The 10,323-nt window shown below is 33.9% G+C and overlaps 1 long non-coding RNA gene across 1 annotated transcript; it reads left to right on the top strand.

The window, feature by feature from the left end:
* Positions 1–9,187: 9,187 nt before the first annotated feature.
* On the top strand, positions 9,188–10,108 carry LOC134260399 (uncharacterized). The gene is made up of 3 exons (XR_009990541.1): positions 9,188–9,214; positions 9,656–9,756; positions 9,972–10,108. It is a non-coding gene; the product is annotated as an uncharacterized LOC134260399 (long non-coding RNA).
* Positions 10,109–10,323: the final 215 nt, after the last annotated feature.

Here is a 10,323-nt window from a genome sequence, read left to right as displayed (position 1 = left end):
ATGATGAACAAAATATCACAACTTTGCTTGAACTAATGGAACAATAAGTGCTTTGTATGTTTATATTACCTGTTTCAATTTGTATATGAATAAAAACTTTTGTAAATATTAGACGATTTTGTAAATGAATAAATTACTTTGTAGATATGCACCACCTTATTCAATTTAATAAGATAGTTTCTCTTGTTGATTTTCTTTGATTATGGTATCCCCAAATAGATAAATACCAGTAAGTGTTCTTATCATAGTACATGTATTTAGGGAAGTCATATTAACTGTTACCCGTGAAGTTAATTTAACAGACATGATTTTTTTCCGCTTTGAAGCGGAAATCCGCTATCCGGATTTATAATTTCCGCTCTAATTTTTCAAATCCGCTTTTAAAGTAATTCGGATTTTTTCCGTAACTAGTTTGACTTTTACTTTCTTCAAAATACTTCCTTTATTTCTTTATGTGTTCGGCTTATTCATTGGTTGAATTATTCATTTTCTCCAATCAGAAGTCCGTTTTTATAACGACCGAGATAATTTACACTATGTCTGGCCATGTGGTTCAACGAGATCAATCAGACGTTCAGGCCATTGACAAGGGCCTCCGAAATAGTTGGAAGTGGGAATGTTTAGAAAAGGTCGTCAATAATGAACCAACATCAAAATATATCCGTAAAGTAAATCTGAAAGGGATAGCTTAATGCGAGGTATGCAATAAACAGATCAGTTATACGGGTCGGGGATGGAAAAGTTTGGAGCAACATATAACAACAAGAGGCCCAAGGGCCTTGAATCGCTCTTCTGATAAATTATACAACCTATCACTTGTATTTGAAGCCTCTAACCCTAAGTATTCGAACCCAGGTTGCATCACCTGACAAACTTTGATGATTCTTAGCCAATTAGGACTACTTTTTAGTCTTCATTCTTGGAAAACACAAAATGCATATACAGACAGAGTTTTATAATTCTAAGCTGATAAATACATAAGATACTTAAATATAGCCATAAAATGTCACCATGACCTACTTTATGGGCAACATTCTCCGAAAAACCCAAGATTCATCAACTGACATAGTTTGATGATTCTAAGCCAATAAGTAGCGGAAAAACCAGGTACTTAAATATAGCCATAAAATGTAGGTCATCGTGACCTACATTTTGGTTGACATTTTTTAGAGTCCCAAGATGCATCTGCTGACCAAGTTTGATAATTCTAAGCCAATAAATACCTGTAATATTCAAAAGTAGGTCACCATGACCTACTTTTTGGACGAAATTCTCCGAAAACCCAAGATGCATCAACTGACAAAGTATGAGGATTCTAAACCAATAAGTACTAGAAATACATAAATATAGCCATAAAATGTCAAAAGTAGGTCACTTTGACCTACTTTTTGGTCGACATTCTCTAAAAACTCAAGATGCACCAACTGACAATTTTTGATGATTCTAAGCCAATAAGTACCGGGGATACTTAAATATAGCCATAAAATGACAAAAGTAGGTCACTTTGACCTAATTTTTGGTCATCACTCTCCGAAAACCCAAGATGCATCAACTGACAAGGTTTGATCATTCTAAGCCAGTAAGTACCAGAGATACTTAAATATACCAATAAAATGTCGAAAGTAGGTCACTGTGACCTACTTTTTGGTCAACATTCTCCGCAAACCCAAGATGCATCAACTCACAAAGTTTGATGATTTTAAGCCAATAAGTACCGGAGATACTTAAATATAGCGATAAAATGTCAAAAGTAGGTCACTTTGACTTAATTTTTGGTCATCACTCTCCGAAAACTCAAGATGCATCAACTCACAAAGTTTGATGATTCTAAGCCAATAAATACTTAAGATACTTAAATATAGCCATAAAATGTCAAAAGTAGGTCACCGTGACCTACATTTTGGTCGACATTTTTCAGAGTCCCAAGATGCATCGCCTGACCAAGTTTGATGATCGTAGGTTTGAAGGTAATCAAAATATGCCTTTTAAACAATTTGAAAACAAATGCCTGTAAAATTCTAAAAGTAGGTCACAGTGACCTACTTTTGCTTTATATGTTTTAGGTCTCAAGATGCAGCAACTTACAAAATTTGATGATTCTAACCCTTTCAGTGCCTGAAATAATGAGATTAAATGTTTTAAAAAGGATAGGTCATAAAGTTCAAAAAGTAGGTCATAGTGACCTACTTTTAAGTTTACGTTGTTCAAGGGCCCAAGATGCATCAACTGACTAAGTTTGATGATCATAGGCCTTAAAGTGTCCAAAATATGCCTTCAAATCAATTTGAAAACAAATACCCGCAAATTTAAAAAAGTAGGTCATCGTGACCTACTTTTGAGTTAACATGATGTGAAGTCCTAAGATGTATCAACTTACAAGATTTGATGATTCTAGTCCTTATAGTAAGCAAAATATAGACTTTTTCATTAATTATAAATTTAGGTCAACTTTAAAGTGACCTTGAGACCACGCCCTTTGCCCCAGGGTCATGCCTTGAACAATTTTTTATCTTCAACATATCCTGATCCTTGTATGTAAGTTTGGTGAAAATCTGCCTGGTGGTTCTGGAGAAGAAGATTTTTTAGCAACCAGTACTTTTGGTTTTGTTTTCCTGATTATCTCCCCTTGTTTTAGGGCCCCAACCCTTATCTTAGTATAAATGGTAGCCCTTGGGCCAAGGATACCCTGTGACAAATTTGAAACTGATTGGCCAAGGGGTTCTTGAGTTATGGCCCATATTCTAAAAAGTTTACGCACACCGCACGACGCACACCGCACGACGCACACCGCACAAATGGCCATAGCATTAGCTCTTTGAGCCTTTGGCTCAGAGGAGCTAAAAAAGATCCACCGTGACAACGTGAAGATTCAAGAATCTAATTACAGATTGTCAAGTAAGTTACTTAAATTTAAATATGTAAAAGCGAAAAAGTTGTACATAAATGTGTAGGTATTTTACTATCTTACAGGTATACAATGTTTTCTCGGATATTACAGTACCGACCAGACCCAACCTGACACAAAGCAGTCCCAGAGCAGTTACGAGGACTGCTTTCTGGGACTGCGAAAGCAGTCCCGCAGCAGTCCCACAGCGGTCCCAGAGCAGTCCCAGAGCGGTCCCAGCAGTCCCAGCGGTCCCAGAAAGCAGTCCCAAAAAGCAGTCCCAGTGGGCGGGGTTTATTAATTAAATGGGCTGGGCTAACTCAGAAATGAGATTGCCAATAAACAATGGAACTATAAAAGGCAGCTGAATATTTTTCTGAGCAGTATGCCACGAATCCTTTCAATGCGAAGGTCATTTACATGAGCAGTACCCGTATAGATTTGAAATAATTGATCTATGAAATAATATTTATTGAAGGAAGAATTAAAGCTTATACACCTACATAAATGAATTACACTGAACATGAATATTTAATCACAATTATCTTGGGCTTTATGTGATTGATACTGGATACCATTTTTATTTTCTATACAGAAAATTAAGATTGAATTAAATTTATTTAACCAGAACAAGTTTTAAATAGATCTTATCATTATAGATCAGGCCGATATCTATACTATCGGGATACTCTTCAGGCATTTTTTTTTAAAGTATTAGGGTTTTTGAAAAATTCGTTGCTAATTTTGCGAAGTAATATTTTTTAAGTATTGATTATTTTTTACTTACATAATTTAAAAATTATTGTTATATTTGTAAATTGTATAAGTGACCAGTATAGAATCATAAGATTATGCTTAACTTTAATTAATCTTGAAAGAAATTTATACTCATTTCATTTATCTTTTTTTGCATTACATTTTTTACATAGATTGAAATTATGGCAATTTATATGGTGAATAATAAGTGTACACATTTTCAGATTAATCCTTGCAATAGTTTCTGAGAAACGGTCCAGAAAAAACCAAAAAATAAAAATGAAAAAAAAAAAACACCTGTAAAATTCAAAATAATAATCCAATCATCAAGATGAAAATATCAGGGACCAAAAAATGTGGAATAAACAAGACACTAAAACATTATTCGATATAAGAAGTAGAATGGAGAAAGACTTTAACAGCAACAAAGTGCACAAGTCTCTTTGGGAAATCATTACCAAGGAATTATCTGCTATTGGTGTTACAGCATCAGCAACACAGTGCATGAATAAGTGGAAGGCGCTTAAAAGGGAATACAAGAAAACGGTGGACAATAATGCACAGACAGGATCAGAGAAAAATACATGCCATTTTTTAAAACAATTTTCTGAACTCTATGGAAACTAGAACTGTCCAATAGGGACAAATACCCCCCGCTAGGTTTTTCAGAGAAGGTGCCAATTCAAAAATAATTTATGGATCTAGAGGTGTTCTTAATTTACTTACAAAAATTTGCAGTGAAATAGAATTGCTCATCATGTTTCTTAATGAATGAAACAAATGTTCAACCAAATGAAACATCAATACTAATACATTGTAATTCCATTGTAACATTTTTAAAATTTTTTTTAATTTATTTTTTTTATTACTGCATTTAAAAAATATATTGCAATTATGTGTTATGTCACTATGCAAACTGATTATTGAAAAAAAAAAACCATTCAAAATCAAATTAATCTTGATATATCAATTTGAAATGCATTTTGAAAATAAAGAGCTGGTCATCCAGTAATGAAGTGCTTTGACAGACAATAAATTACAATTAAGAGAATAAGAGAAGAGAGATCTTTAATTCTTGTGCCTTATTCCCTGGAGATAGATAACACACACACTCGATAAGACATATGCCTTAACAACTTCCAACACCAAACTCATTAATTTATCTTTAACTGGAAGCATGTCCAGACATAATTCCCAAGAGACAAATGAAATTACATTATCTTCTGTGCAATGTAAAAACTGTTTTTAACACTTAATGATGTTTCTTTTTTTAAGTTTTTATGAATAGTTTTAAGCTGTAGTATTTTTGAACAGATATTCTAGATTCCATATCTCTAACCTTGTACATAAGCCCAAAAATGAACAAGTCAATTAAAATAAAAAATAAAACCTGTAAAATGCAAAAAAAAAAAAAAAAATCAAAAAGAGTTGAAAATTCCAGGTGCACACCTTTATATGGTGAATAATAAGTCTACAAATTTTCAGATTAATCCTTGCAATAGTTTCTGAGAAATGAAAAAACACCTGTAAAATTCAAAATAATAATTTAATCAAGATGAAAATATCAGGTGCACAACTTCATATGGTGAATAATATGTGTACAAATTTTCAGACAAATCCCTCCAATAATTTCTGAGTAATGGTTTGGACAAAGTCTCGTCTACAGACAGACAGACGGACATGGTGATTCCAATATACCCCCCCCCCCCTAAACATAGTTTGCGGGGGGTATAATAAAAAAGTGGTACGAGGCCAGCATTTACACTGTCTTCAAGAGTGCAACAAAACAACAAGACAGAAAATAAAGATAACGATGAAGATGTTGAAGCAGAGGACTCCAGAGATTCTAATTCGTCCAACCGAAGAAATCCCTCAAAAGTAGGAATAAGAATCAGTCTGCATTACTTGCTTTGGAAGAGTACACAAGAAGACAAGAAGAATACAGGAAAGAAAGGTTGGAGGTCTCAAAAAAAAAACAACACGAGGAAAAAAATGAATCTTATGGGAAAGTTAATCGATTGTCTGCAACCAAAAATTTCTAAAAATGATCAGTAAAATTAATAGTGAAGAATTTGTAAACAATTACTATCTTTGTGTCTTTGTAGATTATTTGAAAGATTTGGATACAACTTAGTTGAATTTTATGAGTTTACCAAGAACATTGAGGATTGCTACAAGGACTTGCATATGATTATTTTTCAATCACCAAAAGCAACAGAGTGCTTTGATTCGCCCTTTTCATATTGTTCATATTGCTCTGCTTCGTCTGAATCTCAGTTCTCTTGTGAAATGTCTACAAAGTGTTTTACGCCAGACACTTTGCTTAAAGAGACATGTTTAAATGTAGAATCAGACTCTAGCAATATACAAATAGGGAACAATGTATTTGTCTCCACATTAAAATTCCATCACATGGTTAACACTTCATTAGAGAAATGGATTGACGATATTTAATGCTTTAATTCTTTCCTTTTTTAAAGATTAATTTACATTTGTGATATGCCAAATAGGCCCTGTCAATTTTCTTTAAAAAGTTGTTTTTTAAAAACAATACATGGTTATAAATTTAGTTTAACTTCTAATTTTATTAAACTTTCATTTTCAAATACAATCTTGTCTCTAATCATTGTCTTTTCTCTTATGCACAATATTTAGATTTTACAATGTTTGTAGATACTGAACTATCTGATTGCAAAAGTTTATACCAAGGGGTGCATTTCCATATAATGGTCCATAGTTGTTGACATTATTGTTTGGAGGGAGGTCATCCAGCATGTCATTAACAGAGTCATTTGATAGAATGCAAATGTTGTGAAGAACACAGCATGCATTTATTACTTTGCAAGCACGTTCTATATCCAAGCAGGGTAGGCTCGTGAGCCTTCTGAATCTACACTTTAGTAGGCCAATGGCTCTTTCAACATTCTGACGTGATGTTGATAGCTTTCTATTATAATGTCTCTGGGGGCAGTTAACCTTCCATTATCACGGAAAGGGGTCATCAGGTAAGGCTTCAGTGGGTAGGCAGAATATCCTGTAATGTTTTGAAAAACTAAATTAAGTTTCTTGTATATGTACACATTAAAATTTATTAAAATAGGAAAACCATGCATATTAACCTACTTATATAGTTACTATTTTCTTTGTTAACCCCAATAAGTTTGACAAAAAGAACAAAGATCTAGAGGTATCCTTGTTGAAATCTTAATTAATGTGCTTTAATTTTGAAACATTTTACTCAGTTAAAATTTTCTTACCAATTATGAAAAAGTGTGGATTTAAAATTCCATTTTCCAACTCGTTAAAGATATCCGAGTTTCTGTAAATTCGGGCATCGTGGGTACACCCTGGCCATCCAACAAAGCTATCTGTAATAAGTAACATATGGTCTACAATAACTTGCAACTATATAACACAATTAGCTAATGTGTTTGGATTAGAAGACTTTTGTAAGTTTATAGTTTTATTACAAAGTCACAGCAAAGGTATCAAACAAACAATGGTACATCAAAAAGTTCAATTATAAAGATCTCGGAGCCAAGATGGTGAAAGCTCACATAGTCATTGCATCACATAGGTCTCAGAGCTAAGTTCGTATAAGCTCTCATGGTCCGTCTCGGAGCTAGGATGGTAAAAGCTCTCCCAATTCATTTCGGAGCTAGGATCGTAAAAGCTCTTATAGTCCGTCTCGGAGCTAAGATGTTAAAAGCTATTGATACTTAGTGCGCACATCCTTTTGTACAAGAAGCTGCATCATAGGGTTTACATATTTGGTAATAGCAATTAGTTAGTTAGAGTGTCACTTCATTAATATTCATATTGTCCGCCCCTCACTGAAGCTCCGTCTCCCATCTCCTTATAGGATATGGCAATGTCCTCTGTTTACATTAACATTATATGCATCTTGCACATTCTTCAGTTAATTAGATGGCTGCAGCTCTGCACAAAGTCTGATTGGAAGTGTTAATGCTTGAGAACAACACATCGTTAAAACTAATTGTCCGTCAAATGAAGACGCTCTGTTATTGTATTCTACCTCCCAGAGTTTGTAAACAAGTTCGTAATTAAGATAGTATTGTCTGTCGCACTACACACTGATAGTATCAATTATAATTCATAACACAATATTAAAACAGATAAATGTACTGTACAAATTAATATATCAATTAAACTTTATAATTTATACAGTCATTGTGTTACAACTGGAATAAGGGATACCCTTTCCTGTTGATGTAGTCTTGCTCTCCATTGGGAATGTTTGTAAGAGTAATGTGACTGCCATCAATTATCCCTATGATTCCTGGTATTTTACATTCGGCCTCAAAGTGATCAGAAATTTCTTGCTGACGCTGGGGACCTGGCCAAGATATAGCTCGATCCCGAACTGAGTATAATGCATCACAAAAGTCATGAACACAGTCAAAAATTGTGGACTGTGAAATTCCAAACAGTAAAGAAACTTCTCTCATGGAAGTTGTATTACATAAATACCACAGTCCTACCATGGCACGTTCCTCCGTCAATATCGGCTGTTTGCCCTGTGTCCGAATATCCTTGGCTAGATTTGGTTCTAATCTCTTGGAATAAGCGTGTGAACGTTTGCCTTGTTAGTCTAAAATGTTTACTAAAGTCAAGAGAAGAGAAATCTGGTAACACTTCTTCGTAGAATATTCTTATAGATGGGACACGCTCTCTTCTGATAAAGTTAACAAAAAATATGGGACAATATCATCGTCTATGTCCTCTTCCTCAAAAAAGTAATCGACCGCAAACACTTATCCGACGTTATCAGCCATATTTGTTAACATTGGAGCTCGACTCGAGGCATTCGATTACATACTCTATAGCGCATGCTCAACAATGACACTAGTGTCTGAAGAGTTCTTATAATCGAATGCACCGATATCTCGTGCGGCTTAACGTTCCAAGTGTTTTTGATGGAACAACTGTGCTCGCCCCAACGGTCACACCGGACTACCTATCATCACTCCTCATTAAAAAAATGTTCATAAATTATATTAATTTATGCTATAAATCTTATCTGTATATTAATCGCCCCTCTTATGTCATCCTCTGCTGACCGTTATGACTATTGACTCCTGATCTTAAGGATCTTACATGTATAATGAATTTCCTATACTCAGGAGGGGATGTGAAGTATATATAGCGCGATAGAGTTTTAGTTGTACTATAGAACGCTTAATGTTTGATCAAGTTAGTTAACTATGCCTTTGTCTTGGATCTAAACGTACATGTGATTGTTTTACTTGATTTTTTGTGAATTATTTTTCCTGAATGTTTCTGTTTGTGATGGCTGTGTAAATAAACTGTAGACCAGAATTTCGGCGTCTACTTTGAAGATTCGTGGAACAAGTATGAAATTAGCAATGGGCGCCGTCGCTAGGTGGCGCTGGCGACAAGTTTTCCCGCAATCTCAAAAAGTTTACCTCGTTGCGCTTGGGATTTTTCCCGGTCTAATATGATAAAACCTGAGGCTAAAATACGAAAATAATGGTGTGAAACTAAAGTCAGGATGTCAAATTTGACGTATATGATATTTATAGAAAGCACATGGTAAGAAAATGGCAACTTATCGATATTTTAAGTGAGAAAATAGGTGGCAAGACTAGAAATCGGCAATATACGCAGATTTTACGGTCATTTTTGAATTATTTTATCTTTTTTAAGCTTAAAACAATACTTAGGCAATAAGTATTAACACGGATAATTAATGTAATATTGATTTTCAATCCAGTAGGTCAAACGAACAAGAACGATAACTCTAATGTTTTGAAATCCGCGGTAAATTGTTTGTACTTTGCTTGTCTCTACAACAAAGCATTAAATCGCCGATTTTTCCGGTTCAATGAGTCTTCCTGTTGTTATCTTCGACAAGTATGTATTACATTTGATTTATAAACATATGAAAACATTTCATTCTGTCCTTTAATTGCATTATCTTGCAAATTTTCAAGACCGAAAATTCACTGAATTTCAAAACTCTTGCACTTGCAGAACGATATGTGACATATGTCGCCGTGAATTAAACTGAAAATTAAATCACGTCCGAACCAAAGCCACAGGAAGAACTTCAAGAAGACTCCAAAAAGACCCAGGTCAGTGTAACACCTTTATCATAATAAATTGATATATGCTCTGCAGATTAATAATTTAAAAAAAAAAAGAATTTTATTAGGCCTAATTTAAATGCTTAACTAAAGTTAAAGATATGAATAAATCTAATGAATATGTGAAAACTGAAATGTTAAATTGAAATGTCTTTGTCAAGTTAACTGTAATTGCAGACCACTTTTTAAATTTTTTTTTCTAGGAATTTATTGAGGAAAATCAGCTAACAGTAACACCTGAAAGTCCTCTACTCTTCAGTGAGTCAGATACTGACTTTCCAATTCCAGTGATTCATCAGAAGGTGAACTTTCACAGTCAATTTTAAAAGGTTACAGAAAAAAGGCCAAATTTTCAAATCAAAATGTTTCAACTCAGACAATTGAATTTCAACCATCATATCAAACAGGTATTTACTATGAACAGGATGAAAGGCAAATGGGTATGTGAAATGAAAAACAAACACAAACAATTATATCTTCCTTACTAAATACAGCAGATCATGTCAAATAGTAATGGGAGGACCATTTAAATTAACTACTTTCAACACATATATA

Source organism: Saccostrea cucullata, unplaced genomic scaffold, assembly GCF_032062105.1.
Source record: "Saccostrea cucullata isolate Sc308-1 unplaced genomic scaffold, CSIRO_AGI_Scuc_v1 ctg2085, whole genome shotgun sequence".
Classification (NCBI taxonomy): domain Eukaryota; kingdom Metazoa; phylum Mollusca; class Bivalvia; order Ostreida; family Ostreidae; genus Saccostrea; species Saccostrea cuccullata.
The sequence above is the reverse complement of the archived record's forward strand: the minus strand, read 5'-3'. Positions and strand labels throughout refer to the sequence as shown.